Source organism: Delphinapterus leucas, chromosome 7, assembly GCF_059928025.1.
Source record: "Delphinapterus leucas isolate spDelLeu-1000000601 "Yukka" chromosome 7, BTC_Dleu_Yukka2, whole genome shotgun sequence".
NCBI classification, from domain to species: Eukaryota; Metazoa; Chordata; class Mammalia; order Artiodactyla; family Monodontidae; genus Delphinapterus; species Delphinapterus leucas.
Window position 1 is genome coordinate 22677823 of NC_143135.1, and position 22214 is coordinate 22700036.

At 46.1% G+C, this 22214-nt stretch overlaps 1 protein-coding gene across 1 annotated transcript in view; it reads right to left on the reverse strand.

Moving 5' to 3' along the window:
* Positions 1–22214, reverse strand: part of LDLRAD3 (low density lipoprotein receptor class A domain containing 3) — a 256866-nt gene that overhangs the window by 183637 nt on the left and 51015 nt on the right. The window lies entirely within an intron of this gene.

Sequence of the window (22214 nt, forward strand, 5' to 3'; positions counted from 1 at the left end):
ACAGGGGTCTCTGGATTTGTGCAAGTAAATTACTACCCCGTCTGCTTTAAAAGAGGTTAGAAATCTTTTCAGCCGGACAGCAGGACTTTCTAGTAGGTGAAATATTTATCCCATCTCAGTGTCTTGGGACACATTTAGAATGCAAAAAGGACAAGCATTAGCACGAAGTTGGCTAGCTGGGGTTTCTCCTTCTCCTTTTTCTTTTTTCATTAGGCTGAAAAATGAAAAAGAGTTGCCCATTTTCACTGCAGCAGCACATCACTTACTTAAAATAACTACGCCATCTGCACCAAGACTGAAAAAAAAATTCCAAGTCCTCCCCCATTGGGCAAAAGCAAAGAACCTGCTGCTGCGGCTTCTTCCAAAATTTCTGGCACCCACAAATTTCTACTTGATGAGGGGGCACTGCAAAAACTCAAGACAGCTGCTGCATTCTGCTCCTTCTGGAACATGCAATGAGCAATGCTGACTTTTCCAGCTGAGAAATGGGAATCCTCTTCCACCGGCTGGAGCCCTCCACATGCTTTGCTCTCCCTCTGCCTATCTCCTCTCGCTAAGGTCACGCCTTATCGCGATGCGAGATGGACTTGGCATCTGCAAACTATCAACAGGCCCTGCTTTCAGATTTCTGCCCAGTCACCTTCGTTTTTATCTTTCGCTTCCTGATCATCTGGTCGGCAGGCTCGATGAACAACAAAGCAAGACACAGGCACATATATGTACAGACACACATACAGCTTAGCGTTCCAATTTGCAGATCTCAACTAGATCGTCCCTAAAACCTCCCTGGAGAATTAACACACCTCTTCCCACTGCCTGGAACATGACGCCAACAGATGTAATATTTTGAAGCCACTGAAGACAAGCGTCCGTTTTCCCTTTGACTCGCTCCTTCAAATACACACGTACAGTCCACGCATGGGCACACGAAAGCACCAAGCGAGCGGGTCTGTCGTGATTCGTTCCTAAACTATCCTGGAAAAATCCCCGAAGGTCCCTTCGACTCCAGACTGCTCCTCGTGGTGGCATCGGTGTTGGGTGGAACCGCAGACATCTGTCCTGAGCACTTCCCAGAGCCATTTGGTTCTCATCAAACCAGCTGCTTCCCACTAGAGCTCGGCCACAGGGAGCCTCCTGGCTGTCACCAGGGAGGGAGCAGTCACGCGTGGATATCTGAGCCTGGAGTGAGGATGGGCCTCTGTCTCCAAGCATGTAAGCTGAGCCAGGTCTCCAGCTCTGTCGAGACTCTGCACAGTGCCCTGCCCGCCCTGTTAGCTCATTCCAGGAACCCTGGTCTCTGTGTACCCACCTGCAAGGAAGATACGCAGCCCAGGGACAGAGGTGAGAAGTTATAAAATGACTCACGGATTCAGCCCAGGAATGCTGGCCCTTGGCACCCCCAGATTTCGTATTTACACATACAGTGTGTTACATTTACAGTGGCCCTGAAGACCGCGTGTAACTTCCCTGCAGGAACACTTTATGGATGCAGTGAGTCACCCTGACAGCGAGTGAGCTTAGCTGCCGACCCACATCTGCGCTCCGCACGGCTTCCCCTTTGCCTCTCCCGGGCAGTGCACGGCAGCAGCCACTACAAAATGACAAATGCTTTGTCTCCTTCTTAAAATGAGTTAGCAAAGAAAGCCAACGGCTGGTATTAATGAGGCAAGCAGAGGGAAAGCGAAGAGGTCTAGGAAAAGGACAGTTCTTCACCAGGAAACAGCTCTATAAATTATTTTCGTACTGTATTTATAGCCTCGTTAAGGGCCCAAAGCTGTTCCTTACATTTTTTAGGTATGCTTCATTAGGAAAGTTATGTCCAGGCGGCATTAACATCATGGGGATTTGCAGAGCTGTCGGGATGCAACCCTTGCAAGGTCCAAGGTCCACAGCTCAGGGGCTGGACAGCAACGCTGGGGGATGCTGTTCCTCAGGACACTGATTCTCAAAGGTGAGCTCTGAGCCCCACTCCACCCTGGTCCCCAACTCTCCTACATTCCCTTTAACAGCCCTTAAGGAGTTGATAATTGACTTCTCACTAGGGAAAATCTAACATCTACTGAAGCTCCTAATACCTGGTAGGAGTTTAACATCCGTTCTCTTTCTCTGCCTTCACAATAGCCCTCTGAAATAGGCACCACGCCCATTCTGCAGACCAGAAAACTGAGACTGACGACGTCACATAGCTAGAACAGGGGTCTGCCAACGTTTTAGGCCAGATGGTAAATATTCTAGGCTGTGCAGGACAGGAGGCCAAATTAAAGATATTATACCAGTACTTACATAATAGGAGAGAAAACAATATTCCACACAATTTTTATTGATGAAATTCAAAATACAACCATCATAATTGAGAACAATTTTCTGTAGCACAGGTCTACTAATGAAAAGAACAGAATTCTTTTTCGGGGAAGGGGGCAGGTGATTGAGATTCAAAGTTAGTGTCCCCTATCATCAAAATCTATTGCAAATGTTTAATTTTTTTTCAACCATTTAAAAAACGTAGAAACCATTCTTAGCTCAGGGGCTGTGGCGGGCTGGCTTTGGCCCCTGGGCCACAGTTTGCAGACTCCTAAGTGAGAAGATGGTAGGTCTGCCTAAAATAACAAAATAGCAGAGGCGCCCAACCCAAAAGGCCTTCCTCTCTGCGCCATCACACCTACCACACTCTGAAATGACCCCTGTGGTTCAGTGGCTGCTCCCCCACCACAAAGGCAGGGGCCTCTGCTGCCCTGTGTCCCCACCAGTGCCAGGCACCGAGCAGACACTCAGGAAATGCTTGTTGACTGCGTGAGTGATGGCTCCTAAGGACCCTTCCAGTTCTGACACGCTCAGGTTCTGTGAATTTACCCAAAGCCTACCTGAACCTATTGGTATTTCTGTGCAAAAGACAATGAACAAATGAGATGAGTTCTGTAAAACACTCCTGAGCTCCTAGGAGGGAAGGAAGAGAAGCAAAGAACTTTTCTAGATGAACTTTTTACAGGCGTTCTCTAACACATGCACAGTGTCTTCACCAAGGGTGACCCGCATGGCAGGCCAGGGTGAGAACTTGGCCCCATGTGCCTTCTGTCATTTCAGCTTCAATCGACAGCAGCAGCAGGAAGTAAGAATCAGGCAGTGAAGATAAACTGAAAGACGAGAGAGGGGACAAATTTATAACCAATTTATGAGGCTTGCAGATAAGCCAGGCTTCAGAGAGGACCAATCAACTCTGTACTTCACCACCTCTCAGAAACAGCCAAAGGGTCAAGAAGAGGGGGATTCAGCTCTGATCCCAAGTTCAGCCCAGCCTCATCTGCCCCAGGATGGCTGCAACCATTCCTACAGTCACTGGAAATGGTTCTGCAGCCTATACTCTGCTCTGCACAGATACACCCAAGGCAAGTATGGAAAACACCAAAGCAAACCAAGAAATAAGGCCAGAAAAGCAAAATGAGCTTCATTTAAGTCCCAAGGCATATTTTGACAAGCTCAGGGTAAGGAAGGATTTCTAAAAGAAGACTCAAAAAAAGCACAGGCCATAAAGAGTGATAAACATGACCGCATTAAAATGTAAAACTTCCAGTCCTCAAAAGATACTTTAAACAAATTTAAAAGATAAGCAACTAACTAGAAATGGTACCTGCCATATATGTAACCCAGAAAGATCCATATTCAGGATTTTCTTACAAGACTATATATGAAAACATAGGCCACCCAATAGAAAACCGGTCAGAGCATAGGAATGAACAGGTATGTTGATGGATGAGCAAACAAGGAGCTGCTTCAGACGGACTCAACCTCACTTGTAATCCGAGAATGATTAACGAAACAAGGGAGTTCTCTTTCACACCCACCAGACTTGCAAAAATTTGAAGTCTGATATTCTCACGTGGCAGGGGTACAACACGATCTCCCAGGCTACACGTGTGGAGCAACTCAGAAGAGCAATCTGACAACTCGCGGTGAGGTGCAAGACGCACCAGGGATTTAACCCAGCTGATCCTCTTCTGGTACATACCCCAGGCCTGGGGGCAAGCGTGCGCAGGACAATAGCAAGAGAATCTTCACCGTGGCACTGCTGTAATACAAAAGTGCAAGACACACCAAATGGTCACCAAAAGGGGAACGGATGAAAACTCGGGTCCATTCACAACAATGGACTACTACCCAGGGCTGCAATTTAATGAACTGGAGTGGCATGAATCACCATGGATCAATCTGAGAAACCTAATGCTTAGTGAAAAAGGCAAGTGGCAGACTAGCACTTACATTAATCTTGAGAAATATACTACTCTAATGGATACAGCCAGATGTGAAGGTATTTTTGAAAATGTGCAAGAAGAGAAAATATCAAAATCAGGATAGTGGTTACCCCCGTCAAACGGGATCAGAGGCACCCAATGAATTCCAGCTGTAAGATTTCTTTCTTTCAACCAACCTGAAGCAAGGATGACAAAATATTAGAATTCAACGAAGCTGGGCGGAAAGCACACAGACTTTCTTCGCATTATTCTTGGTACTTTTTCCCACCCTTTAAAAGATGTTTCACTAATAAAATTTGTTATAAAGAACAAATATCATGCTAATATTTGAGAAAAGTCTATGAAAGACATGTGGAACCATTTATCACTAATGTTCTAGCATCAAAAACGCCATCAACTATCAAAGGAGGAGAGATAAAAGGGGGCAAGTGTTCACACTGAGAAAAAAAATGCAAGGACATCCCTCTGCGAGATTCGGTTTATTACGAACTCTTTTCATTTTCTGAAAGGCAGCGACAGTTGCAGGGCAGAAGCGGATTGTGGAGGAAAAAAATAAACACATCTCATAAGATAGATTTACCCACCCAACTTACCAAGCCATGACATTCCAAAAACAAAAATAGCAAGGCCCAGCCAGAAGGTCAGATAGTTTTTAAATACTAACTCCCTTGAGATGTCAGGGTGGGAAAAAGTCACAGGAAAGCTTTCTTTCTCAGAATAGTCCATGCTATCTGCCTCTTCACCCCGCCCTCCAATATGGGGCTGCAGGGGGCTGAGCAAACGGGGGCTGAGCTGGGGCACCCAAGGCTGTGATTCGGCACACCCCATCACAATCGCCAAATGCCGGATTCTCTTATCACTGTAATTAGCTGTGTGACTTCAGACAGGTGAGTCACCCTCTCTGAGCTTGAATTTTCCACTTGTGAAGCCAGGGTGACCCCACCTCCCTGTCAGGGCTGCTGAGGGATATATACATATATATATAAAATAGAGGGATTTTATATATATATATATATATATAAAATAGAGGGATATATATATATATATATATATAAAATAAAGGGATAAAGTAAATGTAACAGAGTAGGTGGCATATACTGGGAGTTCAATAAACAGTACTAGATTGTTACTCCTTCCTTCCCTCCAGTCTCCCTGCCTCTCCTCTTAGAGCTGGTACTGTAGTGGTAACTCAGACAAGGTTGGGTCCCTTTTCTCCCTCTGCCTCCCTAGAAAGGCCATAGCCTGGGCAAGGTGGGGCTGGCTGGCTGGCTGGCTGAGACCAGTGGTCACTTAGGTCCAAAAAAGCAGACTTTCCAGATAGTCACCAGGTTTTAAGAGCATAGTTAAGGTCACAATGTGACCCTGGCTGTGTGTCTTCTAACACATGACTGTCTCAGTTCCATTATTCCTAAGAAATAATTAACCTTCCTTTTAATCATTCCTAAGGCTCTTTAATAGCAGCCAAACTATAACCATGAACCAACCTTTCCAAACGACGTGGTTATGAAGCAACTCAAAAGAGAAAGGCACATGGGATTCACCATTGGGATCTGGGGACGTGGCTCCATCTCCCTGGACCTCAGTTTCCCAGGTGTAAAATAAGGCAGGAATAGATGATATCCAAGTTCCTTTCCAGCTCTTGACCGCTCATTCTTGTTTCTGTGGACACGCCCCCGGTCTCCACGGCAGGCAAACACTCGCCATCTGCCTGTCCTAGATACATTCTCCAACATTTAAAAATAAAATCCAGCATTTACCCAGAGCTCCTCCTCTGAAGAACTAAACACATCCCCACAAGGCAGGTACTGAAGGCAGTTCCTCCTTTTTAAACACAAGGAGACTAAGACCCAGAGGCCAGCCAGCCTCTCAAAGGGCAGGGCTAGAACTGGCCAGAGAACCCAGGTTCCAGCCCCTGGAGGAGACTCGACTCTTGCCTCCGCACTTTAGAACTCCGACCTCCTGCGCCATCCATGCAGAGATGGCTGGTCCCACACCCTCCCTGCCCAAGTAGAAAATAATCTCTGAAGGGCCACACATCAGACCTGCAGCCCATTCCCTATGAAGTCAAGGGCTCTCTGGTTCCCTCTGATGATCTACGATTTTCTATCACGTCTCAGCAAATGAACGACTGTCTAACTTATCGCTTAGGAGAGGAACTCTGCCAGGGAAATCAAAAACGCCAGCTTGTTACCAAGGGAGGAATACCAACGCCGATCAAGGGAGGAATACATATTAACTGGTGCGTCTTTTTAAATTTTCTTAAGCAGCTTAATCCATTAAACCAGTCCGTCCTGCTTCTACAATCTGCTCATGCGAGCACCCTCCCTCGGTGCTCAGCGTGCCGACAGGCCCTCCATCAGGAGGAATTAGCTGACTTCTTGAGCAAATGATGTTTGTACATCTAGCAAGTGCCAGAATTAAGCAGTCTTGACTGCTGGAGTCCCCGCTTCAGTCTGCATGTCTGAATGAGCGCTGATTTCAGAGTGAGCAACTCACCTTTGCAAGAGATTTGTCAGATTTGGTAACTACAAGTGCTGAAAAGGTGCAGGCGAACCTGTTTGGATTCTCCAGCTTGTGAAAGGTAGTTTGGATTCTCCAGCTTGTGAAAGGTAGTTTATGATGGTCCAGAAAACAAAGAGAATTAAAACTGAAAGAGGGATCCCTGAGCTGGTATCATTCAGGTCAGCCCTGAAGCCCACAAACTCTGAATTCTAATTCCACTCCTCCCAAGCTCGGGGGATGGCTTAAGCCCTCCGTGCCTCAGTTTCCTCATCTACAAAGTGGAGATGGACCAAACACAAGCTTGATAAGCTCCCTGGGGTGATCAAAGAGCTGTTTTGTCCATCTTGGTATTGGACTCACATCATCCCAGATCTGAAAACATTTCAATTCTCATTGTGTATCACTTGCATCAGATAGCGTCTTACAGAACAAATACATATCCTAAAAATTCAGTGGAAGCTCCTGGGATTTTCATACATTTTATGACAGCACGCAGAAAGAGGCCATACGTTAGCCAGAGTTCATTTGTTAAAGGTATTATTATTCACTATTAAAGAATGACTATTATACAAAGACTAGATGTAATTTAGGCACAGAATATGTCATTACACAAGGCATATCATTATAATGTAGTTACATGATTATTAATTAGAGAAAAGGTGATCTCAAGTGTAAGAGGATCCACCTTAAACTGAACAGGATAGATTCCTACCAGGGAAATGAGAGATTGGGAGACAGGAGCTGCCCATTAAGAAACGATTTTTTGGTAACCTAAAGATGCCCTACCACGTGGCTCCAGTGCAGGTTAGTCCAATGCTCTGCCAACGGGAGCAGCTCAGCACCAAGACACCGGAAAGAAGTCAAAGGCTTGGTGAACGCCGACACCATGATTAACCTTTCAACAGGTTCAGCCCCTACGGTCTGCATGGTCTTCAGTCCTCTGACACCCAGCTGGTTCCTGCCCCCTTTGCTTTCCTGGATCTGTTCTCACAAAGGCACCAATGGCCTCCCAAGCCTCCCAACTGCTGAAGCCAAAAGTTATTTATTTATTTATTTATTTATTTTATTGAAGTATAGTTGATTTACAATGTTGTGTTAGTTTTTGGTGTACAGCAAAGAGATTCAGTTGTGTGTGTTTGTATACATCTATCTATCTCTCTATATATATATTCTTTTTCATATTCTTTTCCATTATGTTTTATTATAGCATATTGACCATATCAATAGTTCCCTGTGCTATACAATAGGACCTTGCTGTTTATCCATTCTATATATAATAGTTTGCATCTGCTAATCCCATACTCCCAATCCAACCCTCCCCTGTCCCCCTTCCCCACTTGGCAACCACAATTATGTTCTCTATGTCTATGAATCTGTTTCTGTTTCATAGATAAGTTCATATTTTCATCATATTTTTTTAAATTTTTGGCCGCACCCTGTCACATGTGGGATCTTAGTTCCCTGACAAGGGATTGAAACCACACGCCCTACATTGGAAGGTGGAGTCTTAACCACTGGACCGCCAGAAAAGTCCCTGCATCATAGTTTAGATTCCATATGATAAGTGCTTTCATATGGTATTTGTCTTTCTCGTTCTGACTTACTTTGCTTAGTAAGATAATCTCTAGGTCCATCTATGTAGCTGCGAATGGTATTATTTCATTCTTTTTTATGGCTAAGTAATATTCCATGGTATACATGTACCACATCTTCTTTATCCATTCATCTGTAGATGAACATTTAGGTTGTTTTCACGTCTTGGCTATTGTGAATAGTGCTGCTATGAACATAAGTGTTCAGGGATCTTTTCGAATTATATATAGTTCTATCCAGATATATGTCCAGGAGTGGGATTGCTGGATCATATGGCAACTTTATTTTTAGTTTTTGAGGAATCTCCATACGGTTCTCCATAGCAGCTGCACCAATTTACATTCCCACCCACCGTGTAGAAGGGTTCCCTTTTCTCCACACCCTCTCCAGCATGTTATTCAAAAGTTATTTTCAGTCTTTACCTTGCACATAACTCAGCTGCAAGGGACCAACTCCAACTGGATGGCTCCTTCCTCCTGAAACTCCATTCCCTCGGCCTCCCTGATACCACATTCTCCTGTTCGCCCACCTTCCCCACACACCTGGCTCCCTACCATTCCTCCTCCATCAGCTCGGAGGCTCCTCTCCCTCCGCCCACCCCTCCTCTACCTCCGGAGCTGTGTCTCCCGCTGCTTGAGTGACAGAGTCATCTTCCCTGGAAAAGCTGTCTTGTCTGCCATGAGGGTCAACCTCCAACTCAGCTCTCTTCCCTTCAACTCCATCCTCCATCTACAGCTGCATACGTCCATCCCCTACTGCCCAAGACACTTTCATCCCAGACACAAACTCGACACACCCAGAATAGAACTTTGGATTTTTTCTTCTAAACCTGTCCCTCCTGCATCACTCAGTAATTCCGTTGGTAGAATGGCCAACCATCTTTCCCCCTCACCTCCACCCACATCAATCAACCGGTGCAAAACATTTTCCACTTCCATCTTTCCTCGATATCCCTGCCACTCACAACCCTAGTTCAAATCCTTCTCCTTGCTTTTATGGCTTCACATTAATGGCTTCCTCGCTGGCTTTCTGAGATCCAGTCTTAACCTCTAAAAGGCATCTTTCACGTAACTGTAGAGAAAATCTGACCACATCCCTCACTGTTTAAAATCCTCCCACAGCCCCATCCCACGAAGGGTAAGGCAATTGTCCTGGGGTCAGCACAGGAGGCCTGCGTGTCCTGGCCAGCCCACCTCTCCTGCAGTTCCTCCCTAATGTATAGGTCACTTTACAAGCTCCCCCACTGGAACTCGTAACATAACTTACGCAAACCTCTATCTCTTCCCTTATCACAATGCTCCACTGTTTGTGTGCCTGTCTTCCCCACAAAAACCCACGAGCAACTTTACACCAAGGGAGGGAAAGTGTCCTAATGTAGCCCAGAGCCAAGGACAGAATGTTGAAATGGAGGGAGGGTGGGAGGCATGAAATATGCGGGTGGATGGAATTATGGATGGTTGCTTCTTTGTGCTATGATATTCTGAAAAGCCTTTCACCCAACATTTTGTGGATTATTCCTGCAAGTTAAAATTATTCCTCATTCGTGTGGACAGTCCACATTTATATGCAGCCTAAGATCTACAGAATGAAGACATGTTTCTTCATGCTCAGAGAGTAATTTCATCTCAACTTGATTATTGGAAAAATGGGGGTGGGGGAGCAGGACCCCCAAATATTTTTATTCACGTCATTATTATTATTCTCCTTCCTGAGAAATCTGGGATTTTCTACAAAGCCATCTTCACTTCTGGATTTGCTTGAACTTAAACCAACAATTCTTCATGACTCAGAGTAAAAATTCAAAGGTAACCCAATACTTTAGACCGTAACCTCGGAGGTAAGAGCTGGCCTCCAGAACTCTTGGGCACAAGCACTCTCTCTAGGGCATGGGCTGTCAGCAACAACTGACACAGCTGCCTGGGAGACAAGGCCAACATTCTGTGATGACCCATTCTCTCAGAGCCAGCTCCCAAGAAACCAAGGTTGGGCCCGTGTTCCTGGGGAAGAAGAACCAGGCCCAGTTGCATCTAGTCGCTGATAACAGCCCTAAGAGTCAGGCCCCCTCTGTTTCTGCTCTGCACTGGGTTGCAGGCAGCCTCAGGCAAGCCTTTGGGCTTCCATCCACAAGGAGGTTGATTCTCCCCTCCATGCAATGAATCCCAAGCCATCAGCACCCCACACACTTGGCCTTTGTTTGTTTCTTTCTGTAACCAGGGAGTAGTGACAGCTGCACCAAAGACAGTGGCATTTGGGGCTGGGACTCTCATCAGGCAGAGCAGCAAGCCCTCCCCTAATGGAGGCATTGAGAGTGGCCTGGAGGAATGTAGGGGTCTAAGGTGTTCTGTCAAGGGTCTGCCTGTCATCAATGGCTATGGGAACACTGGGACCTAGGCCCCTAGCTACCTCCATCCCTGGCAGCCCTGGCCTCCTTTGAACAAACAGCCCAGTGTGTTTACCAGTATGGAAGGTGGCAAACCTCCACGGGCTCTGGACGCAGAGGGAAGAATACTGGCTCCACGTGAACCTGCCAAGAGAGTTTAGGAAGCAGCGCTGATCTAGGAAATGCCAGCAGAATGAAGAAACACAATGAACCAGAACTGCCAACACAGCTCAAGAGACACTCCCTGCCTCTTCTTTTGTGGATCATGTGCCTTGATGCTGAAGACATGAGAGACCACGGTCTTTAAACGAGGCAAGGGATTCAGCTTCTCATTGAACACCCACAGTAATCAGCTCTGACAGGCACCAGCCCCCGCCTGGCACTGCTCCCTTTCCAGGGCACATCACCATCCACCCCATGCTGCACCAATGATAATGCATTTACAGACAGCCGGGACTCTCCAGCCAAGAGGAAAATTTGCACCTAATTAAATAAAAACAAAACAGAAAACCAAAGCCTTTAACCAGGCAAAAAGAAGATGGAATACTTGATCTTTTGTGGAGCTTTATAGCCAGGAACGCTAATCAAGATGATTTTTTTGTCTAAATGTTATCTTTCAAAACTATCCTCTCCATCCCTATTCGCAAAGAACTCCTTAAAAATCAGTAAGAAACCAAGAGAAAAATGGAGAAAGGAAAGAAACAAGCACGTCACAGAAAATGCAGATGGCTAGTAGACAAAAAGATGTACAACCCCACTGGTAGTTAAACAAACGCAAGTGGAAATGCCATTTTTAAAAACAATCTGATCAGCGAAAGTTAACAAGATGGATAATACTGAGAGCTGGCATGGATGTGGGGACACTGGCACTCTGATACTACTGGTGAGAGCATAAATTGGTACAAGCTGTCTGGGGCCATTTGGCACTGCCCAACACTATTTATCGTGAGCTTACCTTTGGACTCACCGATTCCATTTCTAGGAATCTATCCTTAGGAACATATAAATTCGTAGAGAAGCATGCAGAAAGGCTTTTTTCCCCTTTACATCATTATTTGTAAAAGCTCAAAACTTAAAAGAACTTAAACATCTACCAAGAGGGAGATGGCTAATTATGATATGGCATAGCCATCTAGAACACTGCAGCCTTTAAAAAAAAATCCCAGGATCCAGAATGTACTGACATGGAAGAATAGCTACAATATAGGCAGAGGGGAGAGAGCAAGGGGCAGAACAGTATGTAGAACAGAATCCATTTTTTGTTTCTCTCTAGAGATGTATGTGATAATATATAAGCCCCTGTACTCACATTTACATCTGCAAGGTCTTGGAACATACACTCTGAGGGAAGAAATTGAGGTCCTTTAAAAATATGGGTTATATTTTCTACTGGCATCTTTTCTTCAAAATGAAGTTCTTAAAATATTGCCAGAGTAAATATGTCTGGAGAACTTATAAGAGTAACCACGATGATCTGGGGGAGGAACTGCAGAGCACTGCTCATTATCAAAACACACACACACACACACACACACACACACACATTGGCTCCTTTAACTTGAAGAAGCAAAGCCAAAAAGAAAAGGTCATCTATTCATGAATTTACAAAATATAAAAAAAAGACAAAGCATGCCTTAAAACTTAAGAGAAACGAGTTTGGGTAAGAATACTTTTACATAGTTATGCAACTGATAGCCCCAACCGTTGGCCCAAACTAAAAGTTAAAAACTAAAATAAAATGTTAAAACTGAATAGGGAATCATTTGGAAAAGTGTGTGGATGGCTGCTTCCCAACGAGTCATTCTGGAAAATCACCCATGGGCTATATTCCCTTTTACCCCCCTTCAAAACACAAATAAATTCTACAAAGAGCTGTGGCCACCCCTCCAGGCCCCCCTCCTGGCCAGCCCCTCTCTCCACAGGAGGTCACCACCCCAGTGGCCCGTGTGGGAACATCAGGGGCCCTGACTCTGATTAAGGGATATAAATCTAATTTGTCCTCGGCGAGGAATGTAGTAAGTCTCTCCAAGGCTTGCTGGGCTCACCATGAGCCCACAATTATAGCTGCTCTGGACTCCTGCTTCCATGCTCTTGAGTCTTCCAGGTGGCAGCAAGCCACACTCCCTGCTGGAAGACACAGAGCTCATTCAACGGCGGGGCACATGGAGCGAAAGCCTGGAGCCCAGAGCCCAAGGCTGGTGGGGCACCTGGTCACCAAGGTTTCAGAGTTGTCCCTGCAATCTCACTGGGTGGAGGGTCATCCCACAACCCGCCTCCCGGAAAAGGGGGCGGAAATTCGATGTTGTTTAAGGTTGAGCGAAAGGAACCAGACGCTCTTATTCTTGCCAGGCAAAAGTAACCTACGGTGTTGGAAGCCAGGATGGAGGGCACCATGGGGGCTCTGGGGTGCTGGTGATGGTCTGTTTCTCCATCTGAGCACTGGTTCCCCAGGTGGTTTGCTTCATGAAAATTCACGAGCTCCCCGCTTAACATCTGTGCACTCTTCAGTCTGTAGGTTAAACTTCGTAAAAAGTTTACATCATAAAAGAACAGGTAGCTGCTCACAGGCACCGACTCCATCCATTCTCGGTGGACTCTCTCCTCTCTCCCTTCCACAGCCGGAGCCACCAGCAAACTCACTGGTCAAAGTCACGCCAGCTCCCCAGGCCACAATGCCACCATCTGGTGACAGGCGGGGGACTGGCAGTGGAGGAGGGGGGAATGGAACGTCCAGCCTTTATTTTCAGTTGATTTGCTCATTTTCCCCTAATATCGAAACAGTCCCAACTCCTTTTCTCCAGTGCCCCAAATGGCATCAGCCCAACCCTGATACACCCGAAGCATGCAGACTTCTCAGGCCGGGCACCAGGCTCTACGGGCCCATCCATCCACGGAACGTGGCTGAAGTACCAGCCTCCGGGAAGCATTTGCAAAGTCTGCACGGCCGCTCCAGCTCTCATGCCAAAAATAGTCTGGCCTGGGCTGGGACTCTCCTCCTGGAAAGCCAATGCCATCTCTGGTTACCTTCAACCTCACTCCCCAAACTCTCTGGGGGCTCTTCTTGCCTATCAGGGATACTTGGGTCTTCAATGAACTTCCCCATGTGGTTAGTTTGAGGGTTCCCCCCTTCTTTGGTTAAGTAAAAATGTTTTTTTGTTTGTCTTTGACAAGAAGAAAAATGTAAAGTTTATAGAAAACTATATGGAGAGAAAAACAATCCCAAACGATTTATATTCGATGAACCGACAAACTAGGCAACTGAACGCTGATCTCTGCCGGAGGCGGAGTGGAAACCCTGAATCTGGCTTTCTCTCTCTCTCTCTCCCTTGCTATAATCATGCTTTCAAACAGGCCCTGCCAAGTCCCCCCCCACCACTGCCCAGATGTTCAGGGAGAGGAGCCTCAGCCGCAGGGAAGGAAGGCTGATCGTAGCTCACCAGCACCGCGCCTGTCACTTCCAGAGGGCATAGCACAGAAGCAGGAGCGGGTGGCAACAGCTACCCTGCCAAGGGGAGTGTCTGATTTTAAGAGCATCGGGGTACAAGCCCTCACCCGCTTACTGCAGCCTTCCAGCAACTTCGACTGTGTCATCAAAGCCTAGGCTGGTGATACCATCCACTTGTGTTCTGCACACAGATACACTGCACTGTTGTCTCTCTGTCTCTCAGATCAACCTCTTGCGTTCCCACAAAACAAACAGCTTCTGCTCCAACCTCAGCCCAGACCAACTCACTCTCCTGCCACCTCCCCCAGGACAAATCCCAAACTTGTGTAAACATGGAAAAGGCCGGCTCAGACTCCGAGAGCAGGGAGGCGGTGAGGTGTGGAAGGAACACCTCAGGCCACACTCACCAGGCCCAAGAATCACAGATCCACGGTTCAGCGGCAAGTCACAGATCCAAAGATCACACCACGAAAGCCTGAAAAGAAAGAACCAACTGAAGGCTTAATAAAAACAGTGTCTTTATTAAGGAAAAAAAAGCGGGTGCTAGCAAACCTGACCTGGCATCAGCTCTCTTCCACTGCCTTCCAGATCCTAGCAGATAACACACCCGCATAAGGAACCGAGCCACAGCCTGGGAGTGTTAGCAAAACTGGCTGGGGGAGAGGGCGGAGGAAGACTTCAAGTAACCACCACTGTCAACTCCTCAACAGGAGGGAACACCTCCAACGCTCCCACGGGAGGTTACAAACTCGTGAGGAGGGAAGGGGTTATTTTGTAAAACACCATCCAAAGAAATAGTTCTTCAAAGTCTGTACTCATAAGCCAGCTGCCAAGAGGCTAAGAGGCCCTGCTAACAAGCACACAATTTCAGGAAAATGTCTGTTCTTTCCAAACTCCCCTGTGAATCAGGCACTCTCCTCAGTGCTGCTTAAAGAACAAGAGAAGAAGGCTCAGAAACACTTAGAAAATAAAATATTGTTCAGAATGTCCATACAAATAAATCAGAACAGCCTTTCTGGCTCTAAATATAGCAAGTACCTATGGGCAAGCCAATAACATTTCAAAATTAACAAGTCACTTCAAAATTACAATGGAGAAGTAAGAATTTAAACACAGAATAAATTTCCATTTTCTGCCCCCAAGCACCAGGGTTTTTTTTTTTTTCTTCCTTTCCACTTTTTCCATCCATAGTTTTTTTTTTTCCAGCTTCAAAATTCCCAGAGGTTCACATCTTTCAATAGAGATAGAGCACTCAGAATTGCTAACCTCTAGTGAATATAGAAGGAAGAATTCCTAATCTTAGAATATGGAAGGAAGCCATTCTAAATTTACTAGTAAGAAACCACCTTCGAGGCCAGCCATGATAAAACAGCAGACTCTGAAGTGACGGATTCACGATGCTGGCGACAGGCCACCACCCAAACTCCTCTTAGAAGTGATGCCTACATTTATGGAGCACCCACGATGTGTGAAGACCTGCACTGGTACTTTCTATATGTTACTTAATCCACACTGCATCCCTACTAAAATGGCTTTTATCCCCTTTTTACAGGTGAGGAAATTGAGACTCAAGATGACAAACGAGTGAATGAGAACTTGGATGCAAAATCAAAGTCATCGTGGCTCCCCAAAGCTCTTTCTTTACCACCACTGTGCTCTCAAAACGGCACAAACAGACCTCCTTATTACGTAGAAAACACAAGCTACAGTTGCTATGGGTCTCTCTCCACCCTTTCAAGGTCCTAATTTGCCTATTATTGGAATAGCAGAACTTCTGATGCACAAATCGTAACAATATACATCTGAAGGGTTGGGGGACCATCCAGATGTGAAACTGGTCTACATGGCAACTGCCGAACTCACGGCTAAACCACTGCAGCTGATGTTCTCCTGGACGATGACGTCTTGCCACTGCATTGGGTCCATGGAACAAGGTGCTTACGTTTAACATCTACCCGCTCCCCACTGAGCGCTCTGTTTGCACGGTACGCATTCATCCAACTAACGGATTCATTCATTCACCCACAGAGAACTTACTGGGCACCTAATATACTCAAGACTGTGGAGGCTACAAGGTTGGGGCATATTCAAAGCCTACAGTTGACCAGAAGAGAGGCATGTGCACCTAAACAGCTGGAAGTATAAAAGTTGGGGTCATAAATGCCACAAGAAAGGAGCAGAAAATGGGATGTAGTCATCACTAAGGAGGAAGAAATGTATTCCAAGGAAGCATCGTGGAATGCACCATAGAGCAGTTCTCAACCAGGCTGGTTTTGCAGCGCCGGGGTGGGAGGGGGGCATGGGGCTGTAGACGTGCATTCCAAATGAAAGGTTAAGCTAAGCAGAGGCCCGAAAGCAAACCGTCACGAGGAACAACAGACAGAAGGCTGAGAAAAGCTTTAAAAGCCAGACTACAGAGTTTGGACTTTACTTTGTACACAATGAGAAACCAACAGCATCAGTTTCAAGCTGCGGAGTGACAGGAGACGAGTAACACTTCGGGTCAGTTAACCTGGCACCCCTACCTAGAGAGACACTGCGGGTAGGGAAAGAGGACGATAATCCAGCTTGGAAGCTATTGGACATTTTTAGGCATCTGTTTGGGAATCAGAGTTGGGTTTGACTTTACTAACTCCAACATACATTCCCCCCTCTAACAAGAAATATTACGAAAAGCTGGTCAAACTTAAAGTAAATAAATACAGTGAGTCTCTGCGACTATTTGCTGAAGGAAGAGACAACCCAAGTCATCAATCTTTGGCTTAGAAAACAGCAGATGGCATTTTTGGCAGGAGAGCCACTGTCCTAGTTATACATTTTGCTCAAGCTAATGCTGTACTTTGTTTGTATTTCTTCATCCTGCACCCCTGGAGCAAGGGGCAGGCAATCCCAAAGTGTAACAAGCAATAAAGGAAGCTGTACTGGGCTTCAAATTTGAGCATTCGGATAACCCAGACACAAGTACACTGGAGTAGATTATATTCTTCAATCTCCAGCGCTGGTGGTATTTGGGGGAGGGTCATTGCTGAGCACTCTGTAAACAATTCAGACCAGTTTCCCTCAAATCTTCAAAAGACAACAACAACAGAGAGAAAAGCATGGAGTAGAATCAGACAGTGATAAGTGGTTATGTATGCAAAGCTGGAAAACTCCTATACTGGTTAACAGATTTCTGGAAAATAACTGCTAAGTAAGACAAATAAAACTAGCTTTCTGAAAACTGTTTTTCTAGACTTGCCTTTTGATGTGCTCCTTTCTGCAATAATAATAATAATAATAAAGGAACTCTTGCAGGAGATGAAGTGACTCATAGCATTTTCTGCATGGATTAAATTTCTGCTACTTTCTGTGAGCAAATCAGTAACAGACCCAATGGCATTTGCATTTCAACAGCACCAACCCACTTAGGATGGTGCACAGCAGGGATTATAATCGGGGTGGGAGAGCCATCCTTTCCTAAAGAGTTTCATTTCATCCTTGCGATCCCACTTTATTCCTTTTGACAGAAACCTTTGGCAGGAGGAAAAACCATCTCTATTCTAATGGAAACTAATTTTTCAGGTATGGAAGTGAAAAATAATACAGCACTGTCTTCTGGACTTTTTTCCAAGCCTCCTTTTCAGCCAGGTGACCAGGACAGCCAACCAAATCCTGCAGATGGAATTCATCAAAAGCCTTGTGGATGATGTCTGATTCCAAACCAGTGGACCTCAACTGTAGTTTGGAAGCATTTGATTTAAGGAAACAAAAAAGGTCAGTCTCAGAGCAGAAAAGGGAGTTTCCTAGGAAGTGATGCCAAGAGAAGAAAATGAACTCTTCAGGGAAGTTCTAGGAAGAAAAAAAGGTAGAAGCAGCCACAGATAGGAGTTGGAGAAAGGTTGGGACACGAGAACAGTAGAAAATCCATTTCCCTGGATCCCAGGAAGCAGGATGACAGTGAAAGTGTGGAACTAGGCCTTGATCCCAGAGTGTTGGACAAAGGAGAAGAAAACACACAGGAGGGAGATACCTGACACAGTCCCAGGAGAAGAAAAAGGAAGGTAAGAAAATGGTCCATTAAAAGAAATAAAAACACTACAGAAACTCTTTTCATAACCAGAGTTGTAAGAGACTGCCATATCGCCAGAGCTGTAATTCTGCTGTAAAAACATGTTTTTAAAAATAAGGCCTCCATGGAAATAGAAGCCCAAGCGGGAAAGCCTACAAGGAAAACAAAGCAGCACTTCTTCTTCACACAGCACAGTTTCCTGCAGAAACACAGCGAATGAGAGTTGATTCATTTTTGATGAAGACAAAACAAAGGCCTCAATTCTCTGGAACACGCTTATTAATACTTAGTCAGTTACACACCGGCCTTTCCCAGTTGCCATCTCCCAGCCCATAAATATTTAGGAGAAGCAGACACAGGCACACACACACACACACACACACACACACACACCATACATGTGCCCAACACATGCACACACACACGCACGCACACTCGGTCACATGCACGCGTGCACACACATAGAAAATATTCTTTCTCGCCTAGCAGGAGTGGGACACCCACAGAATTGTCCATGAATTTACAAACCCAACCTTGCAAGTGGGAGCACTTAGAGCCTCAGCTCCCACCGTCACCACAACCAACTCCCCAGGGAAAGAATCTCTGACCCGCTTTCTCTCTCTCCAGATTCTAAATTCCTCCTTTTATTTTTCAAGCCTTCCGGAGGTCCCAAGGCCAAATAAAAATCCTACCCTCTTTGAGAAACCCTGGACTTGGGATGAGTGAGGCTTTTCTTTAGCTACAACCCCACTCCCATCCGTGGCACCCACTGCAACTGACCCGCCTTTTTCAGGCCTCAGGGTGTACACACAAATGGCTTTTGGAAAGAAAAAAGGATCTGACCCAATTTGATCACCAATACTGCCTGGTTTGTGTGGCCAAGCCTTCTTTACAACTGATAAATAATATGTCCTCCGCAAATATAAATGGTACCGATGACAATTACCATTTATTGAGTGTTCCCCATGTGCCAGATGCCTCTACAAACATCTAATATTTATAACAGCTTTAAACGAAGGAATCATTAGCTCCATTTCACAAATGAGGAAAGGCCGCTCGGGGAGGTTAAATAGTCTGCCCAAGGTCACAAGGAGTAATTGAGGATCTGGGATTTATACCAGGGCTGGATCTGCTTACACTTTATCTTCCGCTGGATTCTTCCATCTGGCCCAAAAGGGTAAGCCCAGCCATCTCACACACACCGCCCCCTGCCCAGCACCCCACAGAACAAGAAGCCTGCATGTCAGCCACAAGATTCTTCTGTAGCTTGCTCAAAACAGAAAATTTACGAGGATTTTACAAAAATCACTAGTCTGCAGAGGCTATGAAGTGACTTCCAGTTTTAAAAACTGACAAGAATCTCCCCAGAGCCAATTATTAGGGCTCATGTAAGCTCATAAAACAGACCATAAAACCGTTTCTGTTATATTATTTCTGTGTTTTCCTCTTCCAGTGGCCTGTCAGAGGGAAGAGTGCTACAGAGATGCCTTTCTGAGGCCTGTGGTCTACCACGCCCAGGATAGCCTGCAGACTTGTGTCTTCTTTGCCTCTTCCCCTCCTGCCTCTCATCAGAGGCTCTCAAAAGTTTGTGCAAAGAAAACATCATCCACCAGCCTCCTCTACCACAGGGTGATCTCAGATGGGTCCCAAGAGCCCGTTCTAATTTACTTAAACGATTGAGATCTCCATCTCCCAGCTACTCAATCCTGCAACTCCAGCCAGCAGATATAATCGCAAAGCAGGTAGGCTAAACTCACCCATCGGCCAATTCGGGTGCCAGCAAATGTTGCAAATTACAGGGTATAAATTTAGCAGGGTGGGTCTTGACACACATTCCTGCAAATTACATATTCCCTTGCTAGTAGAAAATACATTAATTACTTAGGGTGCATGCACTATGTCCACTTACTCCGGGCTTTCAGGAGAGGTGAGAGCAACTCAGAGGAGTCTATGAAGATTAAAGCATAAATATACAATGCCTGCTGGGGAGGTGGGACTTTTCCAAAGCTCTTGCAATCAGAATTGTTAACTTTTTCCCCACAGATTGTGAGTCACCCAGGCCCACTGTGAGGGGCTGAGACAAAAATAGGGGACGGGGAGGGGCAGCTTTGCACAGGGTGGTGGTGTAAGAGCAGCACCTGCCTCCCTCTTGAGCTAAAAGTGCTACCTACCCTGCAAGAAGCAGAACAGGCACCGGTGCAGCCGGGCCGGTGCAGCTGGAAGTGAGGTCTGGGTCCCTGGGGCTGAGCCCATCTGGAGATTTCACCCTGTGCAACAGTGCACGAGCTACGTGCCAGACATTGAGTTAAGGACACAAACCCTGCATTTGCCTGTGATCCTTCGCTATAGCCGCGTGAGTGGGGATGGAACTCGCACTAACTTTACGGCGGAGGAAACCGAGGCTCCGAGACTAAACACTTTGCCCAAGGTCACATAATCAGAGTAGTGGAACCGGGTCGGTGTGACTCTCAGACTCATTTTGTGAAATCCCGGGAGCTGCAGCATTTGCTGAGGGGCAGCCAGCCCCAGGTGCCCGTCAGGGCTCTGGGGAAGGAGAAAACACATGTCCATGCAGAGCCTCCTATGTCTCGGGCACGCAGCGCGGTGCCTTCACCGAGGCCGCTCTGTTTAATTCTTGGGACAACTCTGGAAGGTGTCCCATCTTCTTGACCTCACCCATGAAGAAACCAAGGCGAGGGAAAGTCAAGACCATCCAGCTAATAAGTTGCAGAGCTAAAATTTTAACCCACTTAAATTCAAGGCTTTTTCCTCTAAACTAAGAGCTTAATCTGTAACTTAACTGTCGCCATGCAGCCTTTGCAATTCAGGGAGAAAAAGGATTAAAGGAGACCGAACGGCTGGACCCAGAGAACATCGAATGGTGCCACCCACAAGGCCCCAGAGCCCATGCCGGGTGCAGAGCCACGACTACAGTGGACACTGGTGGCGGGGTTGGTTTAAGTTACTCAGCGTCCATTTCTCCCTCTGCTTTATTGGAATTACCTCTCTCTCAATGGCTATGCTATAACAGTACCATAACCAGGAGTCCTACACTCTCCAGCCGAAGGGAAGTGGTGTGATCTAAGCTGAATAGATGCTCCCTCCCTGGAGTGCGACTCCTGAGAAGAGGGACAAAGACACTGAAAACACTCCATTCCTTGCAAGAAGAAGGACGCGGCTGGACCAAATCTCTCTGACGCCACTCAGCTTGGAAAGCTCACAGGCCTCCGGACTGAAGGAACTTCTACTTTAGCAGGAGAGCCAGGCTGAGAAAACACAGGTAATGTAGAAGGAAAGCAACACATGACTCCCACAATGGCAAAATCTGCGTGCAGTCTACACTGACACAGAAAAAGGGTATTGGGAGGGAAGGTGGCGGGCATCCAGAGGGGATGCGCTCACTCTGATAGAAGACACTGCCTGGACCAGCCAGATAAGTTAGATCAGGCTTGGCCACCAGAAGAGCGCCTTGTCACAGCCAGATCGCCGTCCCGTCACATCTACTATTGATAGGACGTTTCCTTTTAGTCATCATAATTGGGTGGATTAATTAAACTTGGAATTCTTGAGCACTCAAGGTTATGACCTCGATCCTGACTTCAGGAAATTGCACATTCTTTGTCTTAACTGGAAATGTGTACGGTTTTACCTAACAAAAATGTGTATGGTAACCTAATAACACTCGCAAGGTTACTCTATACCAGATAGCTAATGAATAAAGTTGACACAGTTATATAGGAAATGGCTACCATTACATTAATAAATTTGTAGGATGATGGCGAGCTTCTGTTACATAAACACCACCTCATTACCTAGGTGGTCCCTTTCTAATTCTTTTCTACTAGGTAGTGGGAAGCAATGGATGGGGTGGGTGTACCACAGGGCCCCTTGACCCACCTAAGCAACCCAAGACCTTCTGAGATCCCGTCTGTGAAGTGAGACCCATTGTCCTGCAGCCAAGTGGGAGTCTGGTGGGGCCTGATGCCTGGATTAGGAAGA